Source organism: Triticum dicoccoides, chromosome 5A, assembly GCF_002162155.2.
Source record: "Triticum dicoccoides isolate Atlit2015 ecotype Zavitan chromosome 5A, WEW_v2.0, whole genome shotgun sequence".
Lineage (NCBI taxonomy): Eukaryota > Viridiplantae > Streptophyta > Magnoliopsida > Poales > Poaceae > Triticum > Triticum dicoccoides.
Genome location: NC_041388.1, coordinates 54398843 through 54413962, shown reverse-complemented (window position 1 = coordinate 54413962; position 15120 = coordinate 54398843).

Below are 15120 nucleotides of genomic sequence, written 5' to 3'. Positions count from 1 at the left end.
TCTCGATCCGCATAAAACAATAGATACTTTCGGAGATACCTGTAGTGCACCTTTATAGTCACCCAGTTACGTTGTGACGTTTGATACACCCAAAGCACTCCTATGGTATCCAGGAGTTACACGCTCTCATGGTCAAAGGAAGAGATACTTGACATTGGCAAAGCTCTAGCAAACGAACTACACGATCTTTGTGCTATGCTTAGGATTGGGTCTTGTCCATCACATCATTCTCCTAATGATGTGATCCCGTTATCAACGACATCCAATGTCCATAGCCAGGAAACCATGACTATCTGTTGATCACAACGAGCTAGTCAACTAGAGGCTCACTAGGGACATATTGTGGTCTATGTATTCACACGTGTATTACGATTTCCGGATAATACAGTTATAGCATGAATAAAGGACAATTATCATGAACAAGGAAATATAATAATAATACTTTTATTATTGCCTCTAGGGCATATTTCCAACAGTCTCCCACTTGCACTAGAGTCAATAATCTAGTTCACATCGCCATGTGATTAACACTCACAGGTCACATCGCCATGTGACTAATACCCAAGAGTTTACTAGAGTCAGTAGTCTAGTTCACATCACTATGTGATTAACACTCAATGAGTTTTATGTTTGATCATGTTGCTTGTGAGAGAGGTTTTAGTCAACAGGTCTGAACCTTTCAGATCCGTGTGTGCTTTACAAATCTCTATGTCATCTCCTAGATGCAGCTACCACGCTCTATTTGGAGCTATTCCAAACAACTGTTCTACTTGGAGCTATTCTAAATTATTGCTCCATTATATGTACCCGGTCTCTCTACTCAGAGCTATCCGGATAGGTGTCAAGCTTGCATCGTCGTAACCTTTACGATGAACTCTTTTACCACCTCCATAATCGAGAAAATTCCTTAGTCCACTAGTTACTAAGGATAACTTTGACCGCTGTCCTATGATCCATTCATGGATCACTCTTGTACCCCTTGACTGACTCATGGCAAGGCACACTTCTGGTGCGGTACATAGCATAGCATACTGTAGAGCCTATGTCTTAAGCATAGGAGACGACCTTCGTCCTTTCTCTCTATTCTGCCGTGGTCGAGCTTTAAGTCTTAACTTCGTACCTTACAACTCAGGCAAGAACTCCTTCTTTGACTGGTCTATCTTGAACACCTTCAAGATCATGTCAAGGTATGTGCTCATTTGAAAGTACTATTGAGCGTTTTTTGATCTATCCTTGTAGATCTCGATGCTCAATGTTCAAGTAGCTTAATCCAGGTTTTCTATTGAAAAACACCTTTCAAATAATCCTATATGCTTTCTAGAAATTCTACATCATTTCTGATCATCAATATGTCAACAACATATACTCATCAGAAATTCTATAGTGCTCCCACTCACTTCTTTGGAAATACAAGTTTCTTATAAACTTTATAAAAAACCCAAAATCTTTGATCATCATCAAAGCATACATTCCAACTCCGAGATGCTCACTCCAGTCCTTAAAAGGATCACTGGAGCTAGCATACCTTTTAGCATCCTTAGGATCGACAAAACTTTTCTGATTGTATTGCATACAACCTTTCCTTACGAAAACTAGTAAGGAAACTTGTTTTGATATCCATCTGCCAGATTTCATAAATGCGGCTAGTGCTAACATGAATCCGACGGACTTTAAGCATCGCTACGAGTGAGAAAATCTCATCGTAGTCAACTCCTTGAACTTGTCGGAAAACACTTCGCCACAAGTCGAGCTTCATAGATGGTGACATTTCCATCCACGTCCGTCTTCTTCTTAAAAGATCCATTTATCTCAATGGATTGCCGATCATCGGGCAAGTCCATCAAAGTCCATGGATCCGTTCTCAGATTTTATGGCCTCGAGCCATTTATCGGAATCCGGGCCCACCATTGCTTCTCCATAGCTCGTAGGTTCATTGTTGTCCAGCAACATGACTTTCAAGATAGGATCACCTTACAACTCCGAAGTAGTACGTGTCCTTGTCGTCCTACGAGGTTTGGTAGTGACTTGATCCGAAGTTTCATGATCAATATCATAAGCTTCCACTTCAATTGGTGTAGGTGCCACAGGAACAACTTCCTGTTCCCTGCCACACACTAGTTGAAGAGACGGTTCAATAACCTCATCAAGTCTCCACCATCCTCCCACTCAATTCTTTCGAGAGAAACTTTTCCTCGAGAAAGGACCCGATTCTAGAAACAATCCATATTGCTTTCGGATCTGAATTAGGAGGTATACCCAACTGTTTTGGGTTTCCTATGAAGATGCATTTTATCCGCTTTGGGTTCGAGCTTATCAACCTGAAATTTTTTTCATATAAGCGTCGCAGCCCCAAACTTTTAAGAAACGACAACTTAGGTTTCTCTAAACCATAATTCATACGGTGTCATCTCATCGGAATTACGTGGTGCCCTATTTAAAGTGAATGTGGTTGTCTCTAATGCCTAACCCATGAACGATAGTGGTAATTCGATAAGAGACATCATGGTACGCACCATATCCAATAGGGTGCAACTATGATGTTCGGACACACCATCACACTATGGTGTTCCAGGCGGTATTAATTGTGAAACATTTTCCACAATGTCTTAATTGTGTGCCAAAACTCGTAACTCAGATATTCATCTCTATGATCATATCATAGACATTCTATCATCTTGTCACGAAGATCTTAAACTTCACTCTGAAATTACTTGAACCATTCAATAATTCAGACTTGTGTTTCATCAAGTAAATATTCTCAACATCTACTCAAATCATCCGTGAAGTAAGAACATAACGATATTCACTGCATGCCTCAGCACTCATTGGACTGCACACATCAAAATGTGTTACTTCCAACGAGTTGCTATCTTGTTCAATCTTACTGAAAATAAGGCTTTTCAGTCATCTTGCCCATGTGGTATGATTTGCATATCTCAAGTGATTCAAAATCAAGTGAGTCCGAACAATCCATTTGCATGGAGTTTCTTCATGCATATACACCAATAGACATGGTTCGCATGTCTCAAACTTTTCAAAAACGAGTGAGTCCAAAGATCCATCAACATGGAGCTTCTTCATGCGTTTTATACCATTATGACTTACATGGCAGTGCCACAAGTAAGTGGTACTATCATTACTATCTTATATCTTTTGGCATGAAAATGTGTATCACTACGACCGAGATTCAATAAACCATTCCTTAGGTGCAAGAGCACTCATTCAGGTTTAATACTAATCTTGATGGTAGAGGGAGCGTGCGATGTTAGATCACATCAAACTTGGAAACACTTCCAACACATATCGTCAGCTCACCTTTAGCCAGTCTCCGTTTTATTCCGTAGCTTTTATTTCGAGTTACTAACACTTAGCAACCGAACCGGTATCTAATACCCTGGTGGTACTAGGAGTACTAGTAAAGTACACATTAACATAATGTATATCCAATATACTTCTATCGACCTTGCCAGCCTTCTCATCTACCAAGTATCTAGGGTAATTCTGCTCTAGTGACTATTCCCCTTATTACAGAAGCACTTAGTCTCGGGTTTGGGTTCAACCTTGGGTTTCTTCACTAGTGCAGCAGCCGATTTGCCGTTTCATGAAGTATCCCTTCTTGCCCTTGCCCTTCTTGAAACTAGTGGTTTCACCAACCATCAACAATTGATGCTCCTTCTTGATTACCACTTTCGCGGTGTCAAACATCGCGAATACCTCAAGGATCATCATATCTATCCCTGATATGTTATAGTTCATCACGAAGCTCTAGCAGCTTGGCGGCAATGACTTTGGAGAAACATAACTATCTCATCTGGAAGATCAACTCCCACTTGATTCAAGTGATTGTTGCACTCAGACAATCTGAGCACAAGCTCAACAATTGAGCTTCTCTCCTTAGTTTGCAGGCTAAGAAAATCGTCGGAGGTCTTATACCTCTTGACGTGGGCACGAGCCTGAAATCTCAATTTCAGCCCTCGAAACATCTCATATGTTTCGTGACGTTTTGAAAACGTCTTTGGTGCCTCTACTTAAACCATTTAACTGAACTATCACGTAGTTATCAAAACGTGTATGTTCGATGTTCGAAACATCCACAAACGATGTTTGGGGTTCAGCACACTAAGCGGTGCATTAAGGACATAAGCTTTCTACTGATCGCATAATCGCTAGTGTCAACTTTCAACTATATTTTCTCTAGGAACATATCTAAAACAGTAGAACTAAAGCGCGAGCTACGACATAATTTGCAAAAGGTCTTTTGACTATGTTCAGGATAATTAAGTTCATCTTATGAACTCCCACTCAGATAGACATCCCTCTAGTCATCTAAGTGATTACATGATCCGAGTCAACTAGGCCGTGTCCGATCATCACGTGAGACGGACTAGTTAACATCGGTGAACATCTTCATGTTGATCGTATCTACTATACGACTCATGCTCGACCTTTCGGTCTCCGTGTTCCAAGGCCATGTCTGCACATGCTAGGCTCGTCAAGTTAACCCTAAGTGTTTTCGCTGTGTAAAACTGTCTTACACCCGTTGTATGTGAACGTAAGAATCCATCACACCCGATCATCACGTGGTGCTTAGAAGCGACGAACTGTAGCAACGGTGCACAGTTAGGGGAGAACACTTCTTGAAATTTTGTAAGGGATCATCTTATTTACTACCGTCGTCCTAAGTAAACAAGATGCATAAACATGATAAACATCACATGCAATCAAATAGTGACATGATATGGCCAATATCATTTTGCTCCTTTTGATCTTCATCTTCGGGGCTCCATGATCATCTTGTCACCGGCATGACACCATGATCTCCATCATCATGATCTCCATCATCGTGTCTTCATGAAGTTGTCACGCCAACGACTACTTCTACTTCTATGACTAACGCGTTTAGCAATAAAGTAAAGTAGTTTACATGGCGTTCTTCAATGACACGCAGGTCATACAAAAAATAAAGACAACTCCTATGGCTCCTGCCGGTTGTCATACTCATCAACATGCAAGTCGTGAATCCTATTACAAGAACATGATCAATCTCATACATCACATATATCATTCATCACATCCTTTTGGCCATATCACATCACATAGCATACCCTGCAAAAACAAGTTAGCGTCCTCTAATTGTTGTTGCATGTTTTACGTGGCTGCTATGGGTTTCTAGCAAGAACGTTTCTTACCTACGCAAAACCACAACGTGATATGCCAATTGCTATTTACCCTTCATAAGGACCCTTTTCATCGAATCCGTTCCGACTAAAGTGGGAGAGACTGGCACCCGCTAGCCACCTTATGCACCAAGTGCATGTCAATCGGTGGAACCTGTCTCACGTAAGAGTACGTGTAAGGTCGGTCCGGGCCGCTTCATCCCACAATACCGTCGAAACAAGATTGGACTAGTAACGGTAAGCATATTGAACAACATCAACGCCCACAACTACTTTGTGTTCTACTCGTGCAAAGAATCTACGCAATAGACCTAGCTCATGATGCCACTGTTGGGGAACGTAGCAGAAATTCAAAAAATTTCCTACGTAACACCAAGATCTATCTATGGAGAGACCAGCAACGAGTAGAAAGAGAGTGCATCTACATACCCTTGTAGATCGCTAAGCGGAAGCGTTCAAGTGAACGGGGTTGATGGAGTCGTACTCGTCGTGATTCAGATCACCGATGATCAAGTGCCGAACGGACGGCACCTCCGCGTTCAACACACGTACAGCCCGGTGACGTCTCCCACGCCTTGATCCAGCAAGGAGAGAGGGAGAGGTTGAGGAAGACTCCATCCAGCAGCAGCACAACGGCGTGGTGGTGGTGGAGGAGCGTGGCAATCCCGCAGGGCTTCGCCAAGCACCATGGGAGAAGAGGAGGAGGGAGAGGGGCAGGGCTGCACTAACGAGAGATCAAATCATCTGTTATGGGCAGCCCCTAGGCCTCATATATATATAGGGGGGAAGGGGGCTGCGCCCCCTTTAGGGTTTTCCCACCCCCTAGGGGCGGCGGCCAGCCCTAGATGGGTTTTGGGGTGCGGCCAAGGAGGGGGGGAGGAGTCCATCCTCCCCAAGGCACCTCGGAGGTGCCTTCCCCCTTGAGGACTCTTCCCTCTAGGGTTCCCTAGGCGCATGGGCCTCTTGGGGCTGGTGCCCTTGGCCCATGTAGGCCAAGGCGCACCCCCTACAGCCCATGTGGCCCCCCGGGGCAGGTGGCCCCACCCGGTGGGCCCCCGGGACCCTTCCGGTGGTCCCGGTACAATACCGATGACCCCGAAACTTGTCCCGATGGCCGAAACAGGACTTCCTATATATAAATCTTTACCTCCGGATCATTCCGGAACTCCTCGTGACGTCCGGGATCTCATCCGGGACTCCGAACAACATTCGGTAACCACATACAAGCTTCCTTTATAACCCTAGCGTCATCGAACCTTAAGTGTGTAGACCCTACGGGTTCGGGAGACATGCAGACATGACCGAGACGTTCTCCGGTCAATAACCAACAGCGGGATCTGGATACCCATGTTGGCTCCCACATGTTCCACGATGATCTCATCGGATGAACCACGATGTCAAGGACTCAATCGATCCCGTATACAATTTCCTTTGTCTAGCGGTATTTTACTTGCCCGAGATTCGATCGTCGGTATCCAATACCTTGTTCAATCTCGTTACCGGCAAGTCACTTTACTCGTTCCGTAACACATCATCCCGTGATCAACTCCTTGGTCACATTGCGCATATGATGATGTCCTACCGAGTGGGCCCAGAGATACCTCTCCGTTTACACGGAGTGACAAATCCCAGTCTCGATCCGCGCCAACCCAACAGACACTTTCGGAGATACCTGTAATGCACCTTTATAGCCACCCAGTTACGTTGTGACGTTTGGTACACCCAAAGCATTCCTACGGTATCCGGGAGTTGCACAATCTCATGGTCTAAGGAAAAGATACTTGACATTGGCAAAGCTCTAGCAAATGAACTACACGATCTTTTGTGCTAGTCTTAGGATTGGGTCTTGTCCATCACATCATTCTCCTAATGATGTGATCCCGTTATCAACGACATCCAATGTCCATAGCCAGGAAACCATGACTATCTGTTGATCACAACGAGCTAGTCAACTAGAGGCTCACTAGGGACATATTGTGGTCTATGTATTCACACGTGTATTACGATTTCCGGATAATACAGTTATAGCATGAATAAAAGACAATTATCATGAACAAGGAAATATAATAATAATACTTTTATTATTGCCTCTAGGGCATATTTCCAACAGTGTGAATGCTAGCAAAGTGCATAAGTTTGATCAATGATGATTTCAATCACTTTTCCTAGCATCATAACAGTAATTCTTTCTTATGAAATTTCTCACATTATAGTGGCAACCAATTCACATGTTAAGGTTCAAACAATGAATTCTCTTGAAACCCAACAACCTATGTTCTAAGTCACCAAGCAATTGCAATTCAACTTATTCAATAGAGTTTAAGTAAGAGCTCCACATACTCAACCATCATATAGTCTTCTATGATTGCTAACACTCACCGCATACACATGTGCAAAACGTTTCAACTTGACACATAGAAATATAGGGGCTTATTGATTTGCCTCCCAACGTATTCACCTCAAGGGTGATGTCAACAATAATAACTCATGCTACCCATATTCAACTGGACATATGTGCCTAGATCTTTCCTAACCACATGATGCTTACCAAAAGAGAAAAATAAAAAGGAATAGAGAGAATAACTTTGACTCTTTGCATAAAAATAAATACTGAAAATTAAAAGATAGGCCCTTCGCAGAGGGAACCAGAGGTTGCCATGCGCTTATTTGTTTGTATGCTCAATCCCTTAGTGCAAAAGAACATCACATTATATTGCCCCTTATGATAGCAACCTTTATTATGAAGTCCGTCGCTTTTATTGCTCTGCAATCATAAGTTCGTACAACGCTCAATTTTCTCTTACACTAAATGATCTAACACTTTTAGAAGCAATTTTTATTGCCTTATTGCACCGATGACAACTTATTTGAAGGATCTTGCTCAATCCTTAGGTAGGTATGGTGGACTCCTGAAAATAAGATTTGGGTTTAAGGGTTTTTGGATGCACAAGTAGTATCTCTACTTGGTGTGGAATTTTTGGCTAGCAAAGATGGCGGGCAAGCACCACATGCTGAAGGATCTATGACAATATGACTTATATGTGAATATGAACAAACATAAATCATTACATTGTCTTCCTTGTACAACGTCAACAATTTTGGCATATAATATTTTGATGGGGCTCACAATCACAAAAGATTTCTAGGATAGTGTATTTGCATGTGAAAGTTCTCTTCCTTATACTAATTATTCGTGAATTGCTTGTGTGACCAATATTGTGATTGTCAAGCCTCAAAAGGTTTCATTTTCGAAACCTAGTATGAAGCTACCACTAGGAATGATATTATTTCAACTTCATGACATTCAATTTATTCAACAATTTACTAATAGGATATAAGTGAAGCACAAGAGTAAATGACAAGCTACTCCAAAAAGATATAAGTGAAGATCAAATGAGTAGTTAAGTAAATGGGTAGCTATTTGAAGACGCTCTCTTATTTAAAACTTTCAGATCTAAGTATTTTATTAAAACAGAAAGCAAAACACAAAATAAAACGACATTCCAAGAATAGCACACATCATGTGAAGAAGCAAAAACTTAGGTTCAACCGATACTAACCGATAATTGTTGTAGAAGAAAGGTGGGATGCCTACCGGGGCATCCCCGAGCTTAGATGCTTCAGACTTCTTGAGTATTATCTTGGGATGCTTGGGCATCCCCAAGATTGAGCTTTTGTGTCTCCTTAATTCCTCTCATACCACGGTTTCCCTAAATCTCAAAAGCTTCATACACACAAAACTCAACAAGAACTCGTGAGATAAGTTAGTATAAACCAATGCAAAAACCTTATCATTCTCTACTGTAGCAAATCACTAAAATTATTATTCAACATTGCATACTAAATGCCTTTGGATATTTAATACTCATATTCTCAAATAGAATCAGTAAACAAGCGAACATATGCAAACAATGCAAACATAACAGCAATCTGCCAAAACAATAGTCTGTAAAGAATGCAAGAGTATCAATACTTCCCTAGCTCCAAACAATATGAAATTCTACCACACTGTAGAAAATTTATCAAATCTTATTATGCAAGAAGTTTCAACATTTTATCACATTCTGACTTTTCTAGGGAATTTTTGCAACAGCGGTAAACTTTCTATTTTCAAACAGCAACATGTAGACTTGTAAAATAACCATAGTAAAGGCTATCAATTCCACTTTTATTGAAATAAAAGATGCAAAACATTAGTATAAATAACAGCAAGAAAATCCTAACAAAATAAATTGTAGCTCCAAGCAAAACTCGTATCATGTGACAAATGAAAACATTGCTCCAAGTGAGGTTACCGATAATGTTGGAGACGAAAGAGGGGATGGCTTCCGGGGCATCCCCAAGCTTAGTTGCTTGGATATTCCTTGGATATTAACTTCGGGTGCCTTGGGCAACCCCAAGCTTATGGTCTTGTCACTTCTTATTCTCCTCATATCGACATCTCACCCAAAACTTTAAAACTTCAATCACACAAAACTTAACGGAACTTCATGAGATAGGTTAGTGTTGGGGATATTACTACTGGGTATAAACCGGCCAGGAGAGGTTGGGTTACCCCCATAATGAGTTATTATACTTGAAGCCCATGAAGACAAGACGGTGGCGCTTTATGAAGGCCTAGGGCCCAAAGGCGGATTAAGGCCTGTAGACATAAACCGACATTGATATGTAAACTTGTGATATAAGATAGAAAAGAGTAGAGACCGGGTCGGACACGTTTATGAGACAGCCTCAGGATCCTGTAAACCGACGGGCATCAACCCATGTATATAAGGGGACGACCCGACGATAGTTTAGGGACAAGAAACAACAACTCGAGAGCCAGGCATAGCGAATTCACTCCTTGGTCATCGAAACCCTAGCAATTCCACAACAACTGGATTAGGCCTTTACCTTCACCGCAAGGGGCCGAACCAGTATAAACTCTCTGCGTCCTTTGTCCGCTTTAACCCCTTTAAGCTAGCCCGTCACGATGGCTCCACGACTAAGTCCTTTCACTAGGACATCTGCCGTGACAAAGCCACAACAGTTAGTATGATAAAGAGCAAACCATTCCACCTTGGTACTGTCAAAGACAATATTCCTAACTATTTCCACACAATTCTTACTGTATCATATAATTACCACAATTTATATTGAGCAATATAAGCCATAGAAACTAGAACGCAAGCAAACTATGCATTGAAAACAGAATCTGCCAAAAACAGAACAGTCACTAATGATCTGGATAACCACCATACTTATGCTACTCCAAAAATTCTGACCACGTGAGCAATTTGTATATTAAACTTCTGCAAAAAGAATCAACTCAATAGAACTGTTCTGTTAAAAATGAGATTCATTTTCGTGAGCACAAAAGTTTCTGTTTTTCAGTAGGGTCAAATCAACTATCACCCAACATGATCCCAAAGGCTTTACTTGGCCCTTTATTGAAACAAAAGCTAGAAAACATGATTAATACAGTAGCATAATCATGTGAACACTCAAAAACAGTAGGTAAAATTGTTGGGGTGTCTCCCAACATGCACTTTTCTTTAATTCCTTTTAGCTAAGGTATGATGATTTCAATGATGCTCACATAAAAGATACGAACTGAAACATAACGGGAGCATCATGAAGCATATGACTAGCACATTTAAGACTAACCCATGTCCTATGCATAGGGATTTTGTGAGCAAACAATTTATGGGAACAAGAATCAACTAGCATAGGAAGGCAAAACAAGTGCAACTTCAAAACTTTCAACATAAAGAGAGGAAACTTGGTATTATTGCAATTCCTACAAGCATAAGTTCCTCCCTCATAATAATTTTCAGTAGAATCATGAAGAAACTCAACAATATAACCATCACATAAAGCATTCTTTTCATGATCTACAAGCATAGAAATTCTATTACTCTCCAAATAAGCAAATTTCTTCTCATCAATAATGGTGGGAGCAAACTGAAAAAAAACTATCATGAGAGTGAAAATTAAAATCATGATGACAAGTTTCATGGTTATCATTATTCTTTATAGCATGCATGTCATCACCATAGTCATCATAGATAGCAACTTTGTTATCATAGTCAATTGAATCCTCATCCAAAATGGTGGATTCATCACTAAATAAAGTCATGACCTCTCCGAATCCACTTTCATCATTATAATCATCATAAATAGGAGGCATGCAATCATTATAAAAAATTTGCACATCAAATATTGGGGGACTAAAAATATCATTTTCATCGAATATAGGATCCCCAAGCTTATGGCTTTGCATATTGCTACCTCTTGAGCATGCATTGGTTTTCCCTTGAAGAGGAAAGGGTGATGCAGCAAAGTAGCGTAAGTATTTCCATTAGTTTTTGAGAATCAAGGTATCAATCCAGTAGGAGACTGCATGCAAATTGCCTAGTACCTGCACAAACAATCAAGAACCTTGCAACCAACACGATAAAGGGGTTGTCAATCCCTTCACGGCCACTTGCAAAAGTGAGATCTGATAAAGATAATAAGATAAATATTTTTGGTATTTTCGTTGCATAGATTTGAAAGTAAAGAGTGCAAAATAAACAGCGACAGAAATGGCTAGTTGATGGGAAACTAATATGATGTAAAATAGACCCCGGGGCCATAGGTTTCACTAGTGGCTTCTCTCAAGATAGCATATATTATGGTGGGTTTACAAATTACTGCCGAGCAATTGATAGAAAGGCGCATAATTATGAGAATATCTAGGCATGATCATGAACATAGGCATTATGTCCATGTCAAGTAGACCGAAACGATTCTGCATCTACTACTATGATCATGAACATAGCCATGAAGCGCGCCTTCGTGGGAGTCATCCACGAAGTGGAATCTGATGATAGATTGGAATATGATGGCGAAACCGTCGTTTACTTCGGTGACGAGTCATCTACTGGAGAGACCGAGTCATTGTATCAGCTGCAGGATGGCCGGTTTGGGAGCTGTTCCGATGGCGACAGTATTTCGGACCCAATTGATCCGCCAAGCCGAGTTGCGATCTTCATGGCCGGTACACAGTCAGCGCCACAATCTTCGACCACCACGGCAATGATCTCCGGTTCAGTAGCAGCGGCGGCAGCTGGGGCAGGAGGCCTTGTGCCACTACCGGCTCAGGCTTTGTCCGATTTATTCGACGCCTTGGCAGCACTACTAGTGGCTGAAGTCAGCCCGGCGGATCAGGAGCGGCATAACGCAGAAGTGGCGAAGGTGAAGGATCAGATAGTCCAAGCTAAAGCGGACCTGGCCGCCAAAAACACCCGGATGACGATGAGGCAGGCGGAGTTAGACGCGCAGGCTTATCGGCTTATGTTGGACCAAAACTTATCGAACAATGTCATGAGGAGGAGGTATCGATCTCACCTGCCTCCGGTTTATAAAGCCAAGAATCTCTTCAACATGCCAGGAGCAGGAACCAGCAACCAGCCAGTGGTAAACCGGGTCGAAGCACCTGGAACGGGACGCCGGTTCAGCCATGCGTAATAGATCCGCCTCCTCAGAACATGTCATCTTAGCATGTGCCCATGCCTCCGGGTCATTACTCTAACCCCTTGGATAACATAGTCGCGACCGCTTCATGATTGGCAGCCCTCCCAGTCGATGATGAGTCCCCTATAGCGGTGGAGACACGACGGGCTAGGGAGCTTCTTCAGACAGCCTTGACTCAGCAGCAGGCCTATTTGTACAGTCGCGAGAGATTCCAGCCCCACCCAAGCCGGAGTTACAGCAGGCATATTGATGAACCGGCTGTGTCTAGCAGTGCGCGGAACCGTAATCCGCCTCGAGGCCACAACCCGGCAGGTGGCGGTGTTGATGCTCAGGATGTGGTGGACCGTGCTAGGGCACGTCCGGAGGCTGAGTTAGCAGAACAGAACGCGACCCGTCAGCTTACTCCGGTTTGTCCAACAACTTCGGTGGAACCAGGGGTGACCTCCAGTTCTTTGGGGGTACCGTGTCTCGTCCCGACGTTACGCAATGTGTGGCTGCCCAAGGATTTCAAGGGCCCACGTAAAGTGCAAAATTACACTGCCGATTTATCCCCCGGGGCATGGGTTGAGAGTTATGAGATGGCGATGGAGATGCTGGATGTAGACGTGTGGCATGTGATAAATATTTCACCATGATGTTGGAAGGAATGACTCGCACTTGGCTGAAGAACTTGCCAGCTAACTCCATCAGATCATGGGCAGAGTTAAGAGCCCAGTTTATTTAGAATTTCAAAGACACGTGCAAGCACCCATGTCAATTGTGGACTTAGCTGCTTGTGTCCAGGAGGAAGGAGAATCAACAACCCATTGGGTGCACTGGGTTTCGGAAATTTTGCATTCATCAGACCGCATCAACACTGATACAACAGTTTAACGTTGGAAGGCAATTGCCGGTTTGCACCTCTGAAGTTGAAGCAGGGATGGCTCAAACATCATTGCAATGACATGGGAACCCTTATGGCTGCTCTGGTGAAGTATGCTGACTCTGATAGTACCAAGGACCCCGAGTCTGACAATGACAAGACATGGAAGGGAAAGAAGAGCGACAACACCAAGGGGCAGCAACACAACCCGGCGGGTCATGGAAACAATGGTAAGCGTAAAGCAGATAACAATTTAGATTTTGTGGCTAATACCAACGTGCAGGACAAAGGCCAGCGTCGTAAGGGTAAACCGCCCCCGCGTGGCGGAGTGCCAAGTCCCAATTCGGAGCGCCTGTCTTACCTGTTAAACCATCCTTGCCCGAAGCACGGGTCACGGGATAAGCCGGCCACGCACCTCTGGAAGGATTGTTATATTATGCAGGAGTTCAAAAATTCAGACTTTCAGTATGATTATGGACCGGGCGGCGGTTCAAGCCCTGGATCTCATGGGCTGGGTTAAGGTGGAGGCAGTTCCGGTTCAGGATTTCATGGTAATCAAAGCGGACATGGCAATCAAGGCAACCAAGGTGGTTATAATCATCAGGGGAATCAACAGCAGCAGCTACAGTCGGGTTACCAGAGCAATCCGAAGCAGTTGAACAGTGGGCAGTACCATGTCTTCACCACTAGCCTGTGTAAGCGCGATCAGAAGCTTCATAAAAGGGTAGTGAACTCCGTTGAACCGGCGGTGCCCCGTTACTTGCGATGGTCTGAATATCCCATTGTGTGGAGTCAAGAGGATCATCCACCTCAGGTTGATAATCGGAGTCATCTAGCACTGGTGGTGGCACCTCAGGTGGGAGGTTATAAGTTCACCAAGATACTCATGTATGGGGGGAGTAGTATCAATATCCTTTACTATGAAACTTTTCGTCGCATGGGGCTAACAGACAAAAATCTTAAATCGTCCAACACGGTCTTCCATGGTGTGGTGCCTGGTAAATCGGCGTATCCAGTTGGTAAGATAGCTCTGGAGGTTGCTTTTGGAGATGAGCATGACTCGAGATCAGAGACATTGACTTTTGAAGTGGTGAAAATCAAGAGCCCGTATCATGCCCTGTTTGGACGGCCAGCTTATGCTAAATTCATGGCAAGGCCCTGTTATGTTTATCTACAGCTCAAGATGCCGGGTCATAAAGGGACCATAACGGTTCATGGGAGTCGTAAGATAGGTTTGGAATGTGAAGAAGGTGATGCGGCTTATGCTGACTCGGTTTGTGCAACGAAGGAGTTGAAATTCTACAAAGACAATGTTGACCCGACAGATATGACTTCTTTGAAGAAGCCAACTACAGAGCATGATCCAGCATTGAAGTTTAAACCGGCTGATGAGACTAAGCTGGTTGATTTTGTTCCCAGCGATTCTTCCCAGCAGTTCAGCATCAGCGCTAACTTGGATCCGAAATAGGAAAGCACGCTCATCGAGTTCATCCGTGAGAACCGGGACATCTTTGCATGGAAGCCTTCTGACATGCCAGGTGTACTGAGGGAACTCGCTGAGCACACTCTTAATGTTGATCCTAA